The following is a 17899-nucleotide window of genomic DNA, read 5'->3' on the forward strand; positions in this document are numbered from 1 at the left end:
TCACCTTCTTCTTTCCTAGTCTTGAAGGGAGAAGCTAGGACAGGTGTAGATTGAGCTCCTTTAAGAAGGAAAGGAGTTTTAGGCGGCAGGTTAGAAAGGGTTTCTTTTCCATCCTTATGCTGCCATTTAACCATGTCAATTTGGAAGGGGTAAGATTTCCAATTCTTGTTGGCATAATCTTGAAACCATTCAAAAAAGAAGATGTTTTGCTGGGTTTTCTCAAGGAACCCATAGAATTTTTCTTGGATCTTCTTTCTCTTTTCACCCTGATACTTTGCAAAGAACCATTTTCTTTGCTGAGTCCATCGGTCAGAGTAGAAATCTGCCTTGATACTTTCTTTGTCGATGACGAATTCAGTAGTGATTGCTCCAATAAAATCAGAAGTTTCTCCAGGGGTTTCTAGAGAAGAATACGTTGGAGATAAGGTGGATTGATGTTCTTCATCACCCTTGTCATAGGTAGTCTTGACAGGAGTGGTATTGACATATCCAGCCAAATGGATAGTAGATCCGTCATGAGAGAGGGAAGGTCGAGCACTAGACTCAGGCTGGTTCCTTCTAGTCATAGAAAAAGATCTTCTAGACATGGCGGATTGGAAATCATTTGAGGATGTCCTAATAGATCTAGGGATAGAGAAGGAATTTCTCCTATCAAAGATGAGATCTACTTGGCCGGATTGGTGTTGGATGATTTCACGAAACTCAGGAGTTTCAACAGGTTGGGCTGGAGTAGCCTTTTCTAAAGACCATTTTTCTGGAAGGGTGATATCACTCCATTGGATGGTTTTGGGAACAATAACGTTTGCCTTATCATAATCTGTAAGGAAAAGAGTTGTTTCCCCGGATTTCTCACAATTGGTTCGCAAGAAATAAGATTTGATGGAGTTCATTACCTTGTATTGAACCCTGTAGATTAAAGAGATTGGAATGGAATCTTCTTTCATATCAAGGCCGTGAAGCTTGATATTTAGGAAGAGGACATCAAGGATGTTTTTATCTTCCAGACTAACAGTTAGATCTGGGAAGCAATTGAAAAAGATTGGTCCATTACTCAGGCTGGTTTCAACCGTTCCTAAGAGGGAGTCATGGAATTGATTATGTCTAACATCCCTAAGACAAAGGAGTACAGCGATGTCAAGAGATTTCCTGGTTAGGGGTTTAAGACCAACTTGAACACTACCTATAAGAAGATAGTTGAAGTTCTTGTTGATATGTTCTTTGATGCTTTTCTCGGAAAGCAGATGGATTTCTTCATCATCAGATCTGAGCTTGTAGGTTTTCTCAACGGTTTTGATAATGAAATCTGATCGTTTGAAAAAGGATCCGTTTGGTTTGTAGATCTCAACATGAGAAATTTTTGGAATTTCCCAGTTGTCAAGATCTTGATTGATATCTTCAAAATGAATTTCTTCTTTGAAGACAGATTTGGATAATTGATTGGATTGATGAGGATGATCGATAGAAGAAGAAGAGGGTTGGGAAGATCTGAAAGAAAGCTTAGAAGAGAAAGAGCGAAGCATCAGGTAAGATAGATCTTCCTCACCCGTAAGTATCATCGCCATCACCTGGTTCTATAGAAACAGATAAATAAATTAGAAATATAAGTTATGTTCTGTGTTGTTCTTAATAGTTGAGCAGTATAGATCTGGATCAGACTTAAGCCACCACAAAAAGAAACTAAACAAGGACATTAAAAATATTCAGAACTTAATAACATGTCTGTAGTATGGCCAATATAGACTTACTGCCACACAGGGACTTACTGCCTTCAACGCCTCCGCTGCAGAGATGATCATAAGTCTGAATAGTAATAATCTTAGAAGGTTTTCAAAAGAGCTTTCATTTTAGTTTAGTTCAAAGTGTACTACCAGTTCAGATCCCGACCATAGTGCTTAATTATATAAGAACAGAACAGAGAAATAACTTATATCTAACATATTTAGCATGTTCCTACTTCCCCATCAGGCTCTGATACCAAGAGGGGGTCGGAAGTCATATATATATATATATATATATATATATATATATGTAAAGGAGACTTGAGTTTTTTCACTCCTTTATATTAAACTAGTTTTTTTTACCCGTGCGATGCACGGGGATATTTATTTATTTATTTATGATTTTTTAAAATGTATTATGTTTTTTACATATATTTTATGGATTAATAGAACAAAATTTATTTTAGATATAAGAAACATAAATTTGTAAAAGAATTGTATTGAATGTTTGTTTTTGTTTTTTGAGTAACTATTTTTTTATCTTATTTATCTGCCACTTGTGATCCGTGCAACGCATGGGGTATTCTTTTTTTATAGGAAAATGTTAATTGTTTATAATTAGTTAATTCACCAAGATTCAAACTTGACCCCTCACCCTTCAATCTCCACAACCTCATGTTTTCTAACTCTTACCACTTGACCTAACCCTCGGGAGATTTTTTTTTCTTTTGAAAAAGTCAAAAGAATACATGTTTACTAAACTTGAAGAATTTGAAAATGAAAAATGAAAACATAAAATGTCTTCACGAACCATGTTTTCATCAAACTGTTTTTCAATGTTTTTTCTCAAATTTAACCGTGATTAAATAATAGAAGGCGATATGAAATATAATAATTTGAATACAATTAAAATTACCAATTTCTATTAATTATACCCCTTAATTGATATTTTTATTACTAAACAGTAAAAATAAACTAAGTGCTGGTGAAAAAGTTTTTTTGAAATAAATAGGTGAAAAGGTTAGTAGAAAGTTTACTGTTACATTCATATTAAATTTAATGTAATCTTTCAAATAAATAAATGTAAGAATCCTAAAGTTTAATTGCTAAAGATTAATATCAATATTAATTTACATATTTTATTAATCGAAAATAATTTAACATGTCATATAGAATTCCGTAATGATATTAAGTTATTTTAAGATTAATATTAATTAATATACTATATAAATCAAAAATAAGTTTTCATGTCTTATGGAATTCCTCAAATAAATTTTTTATTTGGTTATTTCTTACTAATATTTAATAAAAAATAATAAATTTAGTTGTAGGCCAAAGGATTAGTACAAAGTTTATTTTTGCATTTATATCAAAATCTCAACCTTTAGTTGCTGAAGATTAATTTAAATATTTTATAAATAAAAAATAATTAATCCATTTTTATGGAATTCTATAACTGATATTATTTTCTTTAATATTAATTAATCTATTATATAAAACTGATATGATATCTTATATTTCATATCTGATTTTATAATTTTTAAGTATAATATTAATATTAAATAATATATATTTAATAAAACCTAAATAATTTATCATATATCTATTGTAATTCACTAACTGATATTAACCTCATTATTTGGTGAGGGTGAAAGGGTTAGTCCAATATTTATTTTGGCATTCATATCAAATTAAATGAAATATCATCATTAATATTAATTAAAATATCCTATAAATAAAAAATAATTTACCATGTCTTATAGAGTCACTAATATTAGTTGTTTATATACTGTGTAACTAATATTAACTAAGCAAAAAAAAAAAATTGCCAGTGAAAGGGTTGTGAATTGATGAAGATTAATATCAATATAAATATTAATATATTATATAAATAGAAAATATTTTATCATGTCCAATGAATTTATTTCATGGAAATTCACTTTTTTAAGATTATTAATTAATATAGGGTTAAAAACTATAACCGTCCCTGAACTTTGAGCGAGTTTTGAAAACCGTCCCTCGCCGGAAAATTATCTGAAAACCATCCTCAGACTTTGAAAAACAAATTTGACCCGTCCCTCCGGCAGCCTCAGGTCCGACAAGCGCTGACTTAGCGGTCCACGTCAATTAATGAGAGCCCGACGTGGATTTTTTATTCCACATGTGTAATTAATAATTAAAATAAAATAAAATAATTTAATATAAAAAAGGCTTAAACAAATCCCATAGGCTTTGAATAAATTAAATAATCATAACTCAATATTCAAAGATTAGGATGCTTAATATCAAAATTTATCTTCCTTTTACCCAGAATCTTCTTTTCTTCTACCATGAACGAAACCCACCAAATCTTCTCTCAAACAAAACCCACCTTCTCTAAAAACAAGCAAATATGTTCCACCATGCTTCATCTTTGCAACAGAACCCACAAAATCTCTTCTCTCAAACCCCAATAACAAAACCCAGTTTATGAAACTCACCCTATTCCACCCCCTTTTCTTCACATCACTCAAAACCCAGTAACAAAATCCTTCCAGATCTGCGAAAGGTAGAGATCGACCCAGCCCTCATACAACCTGGGGACCGCAACAATCGGAGTGGCTTCGACTGTAAGACCCAAGTTTTTAAGCTTAGAATAAGGGGAAGAGATTTCCATTTACGATTAGGCTTGATGCATCGTGAAAGGAAACCTGAACAAGAGTTTACCAAATGAAATAAATTTATGAAGGAGAAAGTTCAGGAAAAGTCAAAGGATTACATCATGATCGATAAAAGTTATAGTACGATCGTTATACGCTTAAACCTAGGTCAGAAACCCTAGTATATAGCTAATTTTCACTTTTAGGCACGACGGAAGTTAATTCCAAAAATCTTCAGAGAAATGTTAGAACTTCTCTTTTTCCATATATCACAATCGTTTCGAGGCGAAACTCTAGGATCTACGAACGTCCGATTCCAATCATCGGAAGTTTGCCGAAACCGAATCCCTGGTATTTCAAAACCCTAGAATTTTGTTGAGAGGAGAGGAGGAGAAGAAGATTTTGTTCAATCCTTGCTTGATCGTTGATCCGTTAGTTGCTGCTTCAAGGTTTCGAGGTATAGTCGCTAATCCTTACCTTGATCGCTTTTTCCATAGCTTTTCTGTAGAGTTTTCTGAGCGGATAGTTTATGGGTTTTTGCAAAACTATCCTGAATCTTTCATTTTTGATTCTAAACCTCTTCTATATGTGCCCAAGATCACTTCTGCCGGATTAGATTTTCCGTTATGTCGCCGGAATTCCGCCGGAATCAATTTTAGCCTTAAATACCCATTTTTGGAGTTTTTGAGGTAAAGCTTCAACCTTTAGGCTAAAAACTATCGCCTTAGCTTAGTGTTAGTAGGATTAGTTGTCATAAACGTCGTTAGTAACGTCCCTGCAAAATTTGGTTTTTGGGATTTCAGTTTTGAAATTTCTAAGTTAAAAATCATGACCAAAATACCCCTGCGACAGTTTTTGATCCGATAATTTTTCCGAGTTTAGAATACCCTTAGTTACGGCTTATGAAAGCATAGGAATCAAGTTTGATCGAAGAAAAATCGAGCCCCACAATTACCAAAAGTGGCCGAGCCCTATAGGGGAGGAGGAGGAAAATTTCCTTTTCCGAAAACTTGTCTTTCGCGCTAGATTATCGTACCTTAGAGTATAGATTACTTCGTGTAACCTTAGTAAGTATCGATAGCTTAGTTTTCGATAGATTCTGATAGTATTTCTGTGACTTTGCTTTAAAGGAACTTTTGAGGAATTTCCTGAGGAGCAACGCTTTGCTTGTGAGGAAGAGTTAGAAGATAATCCTGGAGAATCTGCAGGTGAGGGCTTCTCACTGAATCTCTAGTTAATGCTTAGGGTCGATGTTTCGACATTGTTTACTGTTTATGCACTGGAATTGTGTGTGATTGGAAAATGTTTTCTGAGGCTTCGGCTGACAATGTAGACGATTCATCTACTGAATGTTTTTGAGATTGTCTTACATGCTATGTGCTATGTGGGTAATCTAGGATGTGTGGTGCATGCTTTATATGCTAAGTGCTAAGTGTTTATGATGCGATTTATTGATATATGACATGTTGTTGATTGTGATGATTTAAATATGTTCTGTACTGGAATCTGAGATTCTGAATGGTGAGAATAGCGGGCAGGTCATGCCGATTTTATTTTGAGAGTTTTGAGAAAGTTTGATAGGACGAACGAGGTTCGGGCCTTAATTTTGTTTAGTGGATCGAGACATCCTCTGGAAGCGACTTGGGATTGGGAGATCCTGCAATTGTATAAGACTTGCGATAAGACGAAATGGAATCTATTTTATAAAGAAAATTCATAAGACCTTAAATAACCTCAAAATCTTTAAGTAATGATAACAACCTCGAAGGAAGGCATTGGAAGTCCAGTCATAGTTTTGGAAAAACGAGGAGTGTCGTCGGATCCAAGTGTTGAGGGGTTTGGTAAGTTCTGAGTATGTTGGTACTCCTTCGCTCGTTGAGCAGTTTGTTAGCCATCCAAGGGATGAGCCGAGAAGCTTCACTGAGGCGTGAGACCTTGTGAATGCGTGATACTCCACTGAGGCGTGAGACCTTGTGGAAAGCATGGACCTTCACTGAGGCGTGAGACCTCGTGAACAGCATGAAGCTTCACTGAGGCGTGAGACCTTGTGAATGCGGGATACTCCACTGAGGCGTGAGACCTTGTGGAAAGCATGGAACTCCACTGAGGCGTGAGACCTTGTGAGAGCATGAAACTTCACTGAAGCGTGAGACTTCGTGAGAGCATTGATGACCCGAAGAGTCATCGTGAGTGGTTGCACTCATTTTATGATTATTGTATTTTGTCGCAGAATCGACTTTACCTTAGGGTAAGCTTTTAGAAACTTTAATTTACCTAGAACACGTGGCGACGTGTCGAGTGAGATCGGAGACGTTGGTTGACTAATCATCCTGCATTCATGCAACATTAATGGGGTATTAACACAGGACGAACTCTGGACCTCGTCGGTTTCCAAAATGGTCATAAGACCCGGAATGCCGTGTAAGAGCGTTTGTAGACGACTCTTGTAGCAGACCGAAATGGCAGACCTACGGGTTTACTGTTGATCTGGCTACCTTGGTTTGGTGTAAGAGACACGCGGGCAGAAATGGTCCCACCGTTGCTGGTGCTAGGATTGACCCGTTGATGTCCATCCCAGAGGCACGCGAGCGGAAATGGTCCCACCGTTGCTGGTGCTAGGATTGACTCGTTGTTGTCCATACCTTTGCTTGGTGTAAGAGGCACGCGGGCAGAAATGGTCCCACCGTTGCTGGTGCTAGGATTGATCCGTTTGATGTCCATCCGTTCCGGATTGCATAATGGTTGACTGGGTTAACCTGCATATCATTTCATGCAACATGCATACTGACTTAGTGATGAGTGTGTTTGATACTTGTTAGTTCTACTTGGTGCATGTTAACTGTGTTTTACTGTCGTTATATTCTTTGTGGAATAATGCAACAAAGAATTATCGTCTTTTACACTCATTGTGAAATATACAACCCTAGGATGTAATCCCTAGTTATAAGCCTAAGTGGCTAATCTTTTAATGGTATCTATTGGTGCTATTATTTATGTAATCCTTTGGAGTTGACCCTCGCGTCTTCTGTGTGTGCTTTGGCGAACAAACGCCCTTTGTCAGATGTCTTCGGCGGGCTGATTCATTACGGTTCATCCTTCGGGAGGAACTAGGGTTGAGATGCAGAAACTGGAGCGTATCGCGGTTGCGAGAGGAGGACGGATGGTGTATGTAGACTAGGTCGTTCTGGATTTCGAATTCGGACGACGATCATGCTAGCATGTAGGATTGGGTGTTAGTGTGAGCTCCTCGAGATGGGATTAGTGTAGGAGTAGAGTCCTAGCTCTGAACATCATTTGTTTTCTTTGGGGACAGGGTAGTTTCCCACCTATAGCTTTTTGTGTGGTTTCTTTACGGGAATCACAGAGAGTTGGTTGGACTTAGGAGGTCTTGCTTCAGGCCGATGGGCCAGCTTATTCTCAGTTTTGAGGGATGGTGTTGCGGACACTTGACCTTTCTTGTGGATTGTACCTTTTGCCTTCGGGCGTTACACTTTTCTTTCCGTCACTGGAGGTTTACTCGTGACGAGGTTACTACTACAGCGGGGGCTGTTTATATATTGTATATTAGTTCTGATTATTGTTATTGTTGGGTTTTATTTAATTCAGTCTTGTCTTAGTTATTATCGAAAAAAAAAATATTCACGTTTTTCCGCATTAAGTTTACTTTTGGTTACTAAAGTGACGCCACCGAAATCGGGGTGTTACATCGACCCAGCCCCAAATCATTGCAAACCATGCACCTCCTTTGCGGCTTCTCCGCTGAGAACCACCTTCACAGCAACCCACCAATCTCTCAATTGTTCCCATTTCTGGTGAATGGGAGGTCTTGAAGCGAGATCGATGTTCAGAATGAGGAATGGAAAAAGACTCTTGCGTTCCTTTATTATGTTTCAATGCTTTTGTGAGAAGGGAAGCTACACTCAAGTTTCAGATCTGGGTTGGAAAAGGGCTAGGGTTTGGAGTTAAAGAAGATGGAGTGAGAGGATGTGAGTGAGGGTTGCTGCTATTGCTGTCTTGTGGTTTGATTATTTCTGGTTTGTTTTTTGAATTGTTGGTTGAAGGCTGAGTGGTGAGGGTGATAAGTTTTCTGGGGTTGAGTTGTTGTTTGAGTATGAGTTTATTTATGAGGAGCACTTTTTATTTTATTTTTCTCCTTCAAATTGTTGTATGTATTTCATGATGAAGAAAAAAATTGGATGATATATGAGTGAATGGTTTGGTTTTAATTTAAGAAAGAAGATTATCATGGTGACTTTTTTGGGTGGATGTATAAATTTATGGGTTTGGTTGATGGAGGCAGTGGAAGAGAAAAAGGAAGAAGATGAAGAAGGTGAAAGTGAAATTTTAATGATTTAAGCATTTTTTTAAATTAAATTATTATTTTTATTTTTATTTTTATTATTAATTCCACGTCGGATCCTCATTAATTGACGTAGACCGCCAAGTCAGCGCTTGCCGGACCTGAGGCTGCCAGAGGGACGGGTCAAATTTGTTTTTAAAAGTCTGAGGATGGTTTTCAGATAATTTTCCGGCGAGGAACGATTTTCAAAACTCGCTCAAAGTTCAGGGACGGTTATAGTTTTTAACCCATTAATATATTCTAGATAACTTTAAAAACTTATAATATGCTATGGAATACCGTAACTGATATTAACTTTTTATTTTGGTGATTAACTTTTGCATTCTTTAATTTGAACATCCAACTTCATTTTTTAAATTTTTAAACACATACTAATTAATATATTATAGAAATATAAACTAATTGATCATGTCTTTTGGAATTTTCATAACTGATATTTCAAAACTGAAAGGAAAATAGTGTAAGGGGAAGGGTAAGTGTAAAGTTTTTTTTAGCATTGATGAAATCTAATGTTAAAACCTTTTAGTTTCTAATTTTAACTAATATATTTAATAATTATTAAATAATTAATCGTGTCTTTTTTTCTCTTGTAACAAAAAAAAATTTAATCTTGTCTTATTTGACATTCATCTCAAATTTAATATTAAAACCCTAACCTTTGATTGTTAAATATTATTAATAAATATAATTAATATAGCATGTATTAAAAAAATGTATAATGTCCTATGGAATTATTTTTTTTTGTTGCTTCAGAAAATAAACAACAGAGAAAGCAAAACAGTTCATCATGGATATGACAGATTGTTCGCCAAGCTGTCCCAAGGGTCCAATGATCAGCATCAAGAACCATATTACTACACCATCTCTAGGCTCCCCACACACCTGATAAGAATTCCAAACCATTAGGACTTTGAGCCTGAGTCCCCACCCAGGTTCTAAAATCATCCAACCGAAAATGCCTCCCGCTGAAAGCTCCCAACTGAGTGTAAACTTTTTTATTTAGTGTGTAGCTAATACTTAACTAAACACTTTGTCTAAAAATAATTAACTAAACACTAAAACTTTCAAAAATAAACATGAGGATGGATATATGTGTGTGATATATTACAACATATAATAATTTACAATTCGTAATATGCTAAATTACATATTAATTTTGCATTAATATCACTAATTCAAGGTGATAGATAGAAACTATTTAAATCAACCTTTAATGACATTAATTAGGATTTAAATTTTAAACTAATTTGAAATAATTATTTCTAAATATATAGATTATTTTCTCATTTTAAAAAAGAATATACTGATGGGCTCTCCACCTCCCAATTGTGGCGACCCGACTCATTCCCTTCCCTCAAGCATGCATATTAATAAATAGAGCAAAGACAAAGATCGACAGATAAACATACACACACATATTAGTTCACATAGAGTCATGTTACACACAACCATAACATAGTCTTAAACATCTTACACAGGAAAGAGAATAAACCCGGTCCCATAAGTCAGTTTTGACGAGCTGATCAAGGAACCAAAGTCCTTATTTAGTTACAGGCTATTAACAACCAGCTACATACTAGACTTCACACATGTATGCACGACACACACACAAGCTGCTCCTGCTAATAGCTATTCAGCTCGTCCATCTTCGTGCATGCGATCCTCAGCATTCTTTCTTCATGTCTTCCTGGTCAGCCACTAAAGGTGTAAGACCCAAGTTTTTAAGCTTATGCCAAGTGAATAAAATTCTTATTCACGATTAGGGTTGATGTATTGAGAAGGGAAACCTGAACAAGAGTTTATTTAATGAAATAAATGTATGAAGGAGAAAGTTCAGGAAAAGTCTAAGGATTGTATCTGAATCGATAAAAGGTATAGCACGATCGATTCGCTTAAACCTAGGACAAGAGCCTTAGGAAAAGACTATGTTCCACCCTTGGAACACTGTAGGAATTTATTCCAAAAATCTTCAGAGAAATGTTAGAACCTCTCTTATTCCATATATAACAAGCGTTTCGAGGCGAAACTCTAGGATCTACGAACGTTCGATTCCAATCATCGGAAGTTTGCCGAAACCAAAACCCTGATAGTTCAAAAACCCTAGAATCAACCGACAATGAAGACTTTTTCTATTCAGAGCTTCAAATGAAGATTCTACACGCGTACACCCATTTCTCTTGATGTTTTCAATCTTTCTTCAGAAGGAAGTTTTCTATTCCGACATCCGATGCAAAAAGTAACTTATCGGGTAAAATAGTTTTACACCGACTTTGCATTAGTCGCCTAAAATACAAGGAGACCTCATTTTAGTTTTGGAATTCTTTCGCCAAAACCTATCTTAGAATTCACGGAGAATGAAGCCGGAAAAATCAAATTCGCGAAACTTTCATTTTCCCGCGTTTTGACAACCTCTATATATAGCCAAGAAATGAGAAAATATCACAAATCTTACCCATTTTCTTCACCAAGGCCGCGAGTTTGCTAGAGGAGGGAGAAGAGAAGATTTTGTTCATTTCTTGCTTGATCGTCGATCCAACAGTTGCTACTTGAAGGTTTCGAGATATAGTCGCTAATCCTTACCTCTGATCGTCTTTTCCATAGCTTTTCTCTAGACTTTTCTGAGTTCAAAGTTTTGAGGTTTTTGGAAAATTGTCCAAATAGCTTGATTTCTCTGTCTAAACATCTTCCCTACGTGCCCAAGAGCACTTCTGTCGGATTAGTTTTTCCGTAATGTCGCCGAAATTCCGTCGGAATCAATTTTTGCATCAAATACCCATTTTGGGGCAAAGCTTCGTCCTTTGGGCTGAAAAATATCGCCTTAGCTTAGTGCTAGTAGGATTAGTTGTCATAAACGTTGTTGGTGACGTCCCCATCCAATTTGCTTTTCGAAATTTCAGTTTTGAATTTCTGAGCTAAAAATATTGACCAAAATACCCCTGCGACAGTTTTCGATCCGATAATTTTTCCGAGCTTAGAATACCCTTAGTTACGGCTAATGATAGCATAGGAACCAAGTTTGATCGAAGAAAAATCGACCCACCTATTTGTGAATAGTGGCCGAGAGCTATAGAGGGGGAGGAGGAAAATTCCTTTTTCGAAAACTTGTCCTTTCGCGCTAGATTATCGTACCTCGGAGTATTTTCTACTTCGTGTAATCTTAGTGAGTATTGATAGCTTAGTTTCCGATAGATTTTGATAGAATTCTGTGGTTTTACTTTAAAGGTTCATTTGAAGAGTTTCCCGAGGAACAAGGCTTTGCTTGTGAAGAGGAGTTAGAAGATCACCCTGGAGAACCTACAGGTGAGGGGTACTCACTGAATCTCTAGTTAATGCTTAGGGTCGATGCTTTCGACATTGATTTACTGTTTATGCACTTGTTTATGTTTGATTGGGAAAAATGTTTTCTGAGGCTTCGGCTGACAATGTAGATGATTCATCTACTGACTGTTTTTGAGATTGACTTACATGCTATGTGCTATGTGGGTAATCTAGGATGTGTGGTGCATGCTTTATATGCTAAGTGCTACGTGTTTATTCTGAGATGTATTGATATATGGCATGTTTGTTGACTGTGATGATGTAATTATGTCTTTCGCTGATATCTGTGATTCTGAGTAGTGAGAATAGCGGGCAGGTCATGCCGATTTTATTTTGAGAGTTTTGAGAAAGTTTGATAGGACGAATGAGATTCGGGCCTTGTTATGGTGTTTCATGGATCGAGACATTCTCTGGTGTCATTTGGGGATTAGGAGATCCCGAGAACTTATAGGATTTGCGATAAGACTAAAAGGATATTATTTTGTAAAGAAAACTCATAAGACATTAAACAACCTCTAAATCTTCAAATAATGATATTAAAATCGAAAGGAAGCTTAGGATGCAAATCTTAGTTTTGGAAAGCGAGAAGTGTCGTCGGATCCAAGTGTTGAGGAGATGGTAAGTTCTGAGTATGTTGATACTCTTGTGCTCTGGGAGCAGTTGTGTTGATAGGCTATCCAAGGGATGAGCCGAGGAGCTTCACTGAGGCGTGAGACCTTGTGAATGCGTGATACTCCACTGAGGCGTGAGACCTTGTGGAAAGCATGGATCTTCACTGAGGCGTGAGACCTCGTGAACAGCATGAAGCTTCACTGAGGCGTGAGACCTTGTGAATGCGTGATACTTCACTGAGGCGTGAGACCTCGTGGAAAGCATGGATCTTCACTGAGGCGTGAGACCTCGTGAACAGCATGGAACTTCATTGAAGTGTGAGACTTCGTGCAAGTGTGTAAATTCACTGGGGTGTGAGACCCCGTGAAAGCATAAAACTTCACTGAAGCGTGAGACTTTGTGAATGTGTGAGACTCCACTGAAGCGTGAGACTTCGTGAGAGCATTGATGACTCGAAGAGTTATCGTGAGTGGTTGCACTCATTTTATGGTTATTGTATTTTGTCGCAGAATCGACATTTACCTTAGGGTATTCTTTTAGAGACAATAAGTTAGCTAGAACACGTGGCGACGTGTCGAGTGAGGTCGGAGACGTTGTTTGGCTAATCACATTGCATTCATGAACACATAGGAGGTTAATACACGGCGTGATTACCGGACCTCGGTGGATTCCAAAATGGTCATAAGACCCGGATTTCCGCGAAAGAGCGTTTGTAGACGACTCTTAGTAGCAGACCGAAATGGCAGACCTTCGGGTTTACTGCTGATCTGACTACCGTTGTTGTTGGAGTAAGAGGCACGCGGGCAGAAATGGTCCCACTGTTGCTGGTGCTAGGATTGATCCGTTTGATGTCCATCCGTTTCCGGAATGCATTTGGTTAACTGGGTTAACCGTCATATCATTTCATGCAACATGCATACTGACTTAGTTGCTGAGTGTGATTGTTACTTGTTAATCCTATTTGAAACATGTTAATTGTTATTGTTGTCATTATATTCATTGTCGAATATGCAACCCTAGGATGTTATCCCTAGCTATAAGCCTAAGTGGCTATTCTCTTATCTGTATCTATTGGTGATATTACTTACATAATTCTTTGGAGTTGACCCTCGCGTCTTCTGTGTGTGCTTTGGCGGACTACGCTCTTTGTCAGATGTCTTTGGCGGGCCGATTCACGATGGTTCACCCTTCGGGGGAAACTAGGGTTGAGATGCTGGAATAGGAGCGCATCGCGGTTGCGAGAGGAGGACGGATGGTGTACATAGACTTGGTCGTTCTGGATTCAGATTCGGACGACGATCATGCTAGCATGTAGGTTTTAGTGCTGGCGTGAGCTCCTCGAGATGGGATTAGTGTAGGAGTAGAGTCTTAGCTCTGAACATCATTTGTTTCTTTGGGGACAGGGTAGTTTCCCACCTATAGCTTTTTGTGTGGTATCTTTACAGGAATCACAGAGAGTTGGTTGGACTTAGGAGGTCTTGTTTCAGGCCGATTGGGCCAACTTATTCTCATTTTTGAGGTTTGTGTTGCGGACACTTAACCTTACCTTTTGGGTTGTACATATTGCCTACGGGCGCTACTTCTCTCACTTCCCGTCACTGGAGGTTTACTCGTGACGTGGTTAGCTACTTACAGCGGGGGCTGTAATCTATATTGTATATTAGTTCTGTTGTCTTCGCATTTGCGTTTTTATTTATTTCAGTCTTGATTATATTATCGAAAAAAAATATTTACGTTTTTCCGCATTAAGTTTATTATTGGTTACTAAAGTGACGCCACCGAAATCGGGGTGTTACAAAAGGCAAAGAGAAGAAAAAGAAATACATACAACGAGAGGGGTGTGAAGCAATTCAACACAATCATATTAGGGAATAGCAAAATATAAATGAGCTTCACACCACAAAATCATCATATGCAATGCACAACTACTATGCATGTGGGCCCATACGGGGAACAGCTCATCCCGTCACCTCGGAAAGTCATCCGGAATAGAGTTCGGAACGGCTCATCGAACCCCTGTTGACCGACCACGATGATCATCAGGGGGCCTGCAGAATGACTAGGCTCGCGATGGGATAAACCTCAAACAGCTTTTGGAGAATCCCCCCTAGCCAGACCCAAAGACCACATACCTATCGCCTGGTACCCTTAGATCTCTCAGCTTCACCCAATGGAACTGCCCGGCCAAGACAGTCCAGTTGGGATCTACTGTCTTTCCGACCAGCACCTCATCCACCTGATTGAGGCCAATGCAAATGATGCATTCTCACATCCATTCAAGAGGAATACCACACCCTTGGTAATATCGGGGACTCCATCCCAACAACAACCTCTGAGACTCCACCTGAGTCTCCAACCATCAACAGGATACCCCATTTAAAGTGTTTGTCTTCGAAATCATTTCATAAATCATTCTTTTTAAGAGTCGTGAAAACCTTTTTGAAAACAAAGTACATTTTGTCATCATCTTCCAAACTTAAGCTAAAAAAAATCATTTTTAAGAAAGCTTTTCATAAAATTTTCCATAGTATATTTAAAACAACTCATTTTCTTTAAATGAGGATCCTCTGCCATTACCATACCAGGTATTCCTCATCAACACCTCATCAAGAAAACAGCATCATCAGAAAACCACAATTATCAACATGAGGTTAACTACACAATCATACAGCTCATTCCGCATAAGCATCATCATCATCGTCATATATTATCAACATGCATCATAGATATCGGATATCAATCATCAGCATAAGCCTCAAATATCACAGATATTATCACAACAAACATGCATCTTCACATAGCACATATCTCATCAATATCATCTCAAGTCATCATGATCCACAAGTATCAAGAATTAACACAATAAGCACAAAAAATCAAGTAACAAACAAGGACCTAAGGAGGGTCCAACACCCATTTATTCGCACTATTCCCCCATCCTGAGTTGATGACCTCTCCCTCCCTTACCTTGAGTCCTTGCTATTTGTTTGCCTCGTTTAGTTCCCTCAGCTTCCTCTGCATAAGGTTTTACAACTCATTTAGTCTATAAAGTGATTTACTTGTCATTCCTCTTTATTACTTAACCTCTTCACTTAGTCCTTTTTCATTGCACAAACAGTTTGATATTAACTTAAATTATCATTTCAGGATTAAGAATTGATAGAAATTATTCATTTAATTACATAAGCAAATTATTAATTAGATAATTAATCAAGATTAACAAAAGCTAACAAGTTCTTCAATTAATTAGCTCTAACTCACTTAGATTAATTCTTCTAGCTTAAACTTTATACTATCAACTTCTTAGTAGCATTTTACCATTAATTATTAATTTAATTAGGCAATTTAATCACAAATCATCTAATTAATTAAGATTATCAAAGATTAACATGTTCTACTTCAATTTGATTCAATTAAAAAAAAAAATCTGTCCAACTTAAGAAATCAAAATAAAACCATGTTTTTTCTCAAAAATCACCATTTTAAAGCTAATTTAAGCTTAAAAATCAATTATTCATCAATCCTCATGCATTTAGCTTGTTCCATACTTATTATCAAGTCCAATTCATTCTGAAATAATTATTCATTCTCATCCAGAGAGAGATTAGGGCCCAGGGAGCTTGATTCCTTCACATTTTAAAGCTTTTTGATTATGGTACCATGAAAATAGAATTAAGTTCCCTTTGCTCTAGCTCTCTTTCTTTCTTTCCAGATCTGTTTCTGCACATCCAAGGATTAATAAAACAATTACAGCAAGAGTTAAACGTGTCACAATGGTCCTAGGTACCAAAAATTGTCAAAACTTGTTCAAAACTTGTGCAAATTCGAAAATCATATACCCACTCCATAAAACTATGTTTTCCATGCACGAAATCAAAGAAATAAGCTAAGAAATGAGTTAGAACCCCCAGAAACCATAAATTACCGATTCTGGAAATTTCTGGAAAACTCGGGCGAGCAGTGCGCCGGAGAAGATGTTACAGCGGCGGCGGTCACGGCGGCGATCGTCGCCGGAGACGAGCTGTACACGGATTCGCCTTTTTCTCGCTTCCAGAATCACGGTGGTGGTCGTGGCTTGATGATTGGAGGTCTTCCGTGGGAGAAAAACCAGTTTAAAAGGTCGAATTTTTCGATGAACTCGCCGGGAAATTTATCCGTCCGATGAATATGATGAACAAATGCCCAGATCGCATGAATTCGTGTCCAGAATCATGCTAAAATCTCCAGATCTGATCCTTACGTGTCCAGAAGCATGATTGGAAGGTTTTTGGAGATATTTGAAGTGGTTTTAGTGAAGAACAAAGAAGATGAAAGAATGGTTAAGTTAAGAACTTTGAGAGAGGATTTAGAGCTTTTCTTACGTGCTCTGAGGCTCAGGTCAGGTCTGAGGGCTTGTGTGATGATAGGGCTGCAAGGATAGTCGAATTTATAGGCCAAAAGATGAAAGGATTGAAAGACAAATGGCCTAGAAGAAGCATGCACAAAGACAAGTGTTCTTGAACTTGTCTCTTCACCATGAAGCCAAGTGTCATGCTTCATGCACTAAACCAGTCTTAAAACTTCTAATTAAAGCTTATTTAGTCAAATCTATGAATTAGTCAAGGTGTGTGTGAATAGGGTTTGGATTTTCTTCATTTAGTCAAACTTTTATATTTTATTTGATTTTTCTTTGATTTAATTTCTAGTAAATCTTATGTTAATGCACTAATGTACTAATATATATAAATCCTAATTGTTTACTTAATGAGCATATTTTCTTTCTAATCCTTTAAATCAAGCACATAATAATAATACTAATAATAATAATAATAATAATAATAATAATAATCATAATAATAATAATAATAATAATAATAATATTAGTGGAGAGAAAAATGGGATGTTACACCAATAACAAAAAAATAATAATTAATAGATTATTTTGATTTGAATTATAATTTAAATTAATTATTTCAACATAGAGTTTTTTTTTTAAGTTGAATATATATATAGATTATTTCTTATTCAAATTATAATGAGTTTATCCCGAAGGATAGCTCAAGTGGTCAACATTTTGCATTGTACACATTTGTCCCTAGTTGACCCTTTTGAGCCTTATGAAGATTTCCCTGTTACCCTTGATGTATGGGCTTGTTGAATGGTTGGAAATTGGGGGGTTTTTGGTCCTTGTATCTCAATGGAGCTAGTTTATAAAAAGTGCAATTGTCTCTTACCCCAAGTGAAAAGAAAAGAGTTGAAAACAAAAGCCAAAA

General features: G+C 36.9%; 1 long non-coding RNA gene across 1 annotated transcript; it reads right to left on the bottom strand.

The window, feature by feature from the left end:
- Window positions 1-15418: 15418 nt before the first annotated feature.
- LOC130721343 (uncharacterized) lies at window positions 15419-17172 on the bottom strand. The gene is made up of 2 exons (XR_009013411.1): window positions 16573-17172; window positions 15419-15662 (listed from the first exon to the last, which is right to left on the bottom strand). It is a non-coding gene; the product is annotated as an uncharacterized LOC130721343 (long non-coding RNA).
- Between the last annotated feature and the right edge of the window lie 727 nt (window positions 17173-17899).

The sequence above is a fragment of the Lotus japonicus genome, chromosome 5 (assembly GCF_012489685.1).
Source record: "Lotus japonicus ecotype B-129 chromosome 5, LjGifu_v1.2".
Taxonomy (NCBI): Eukaryota; Viridiplantae; Streptophyta; class Magnoliopsida; order Fabales; family Fabaceae; genus Lotus; species Lotus japonicus.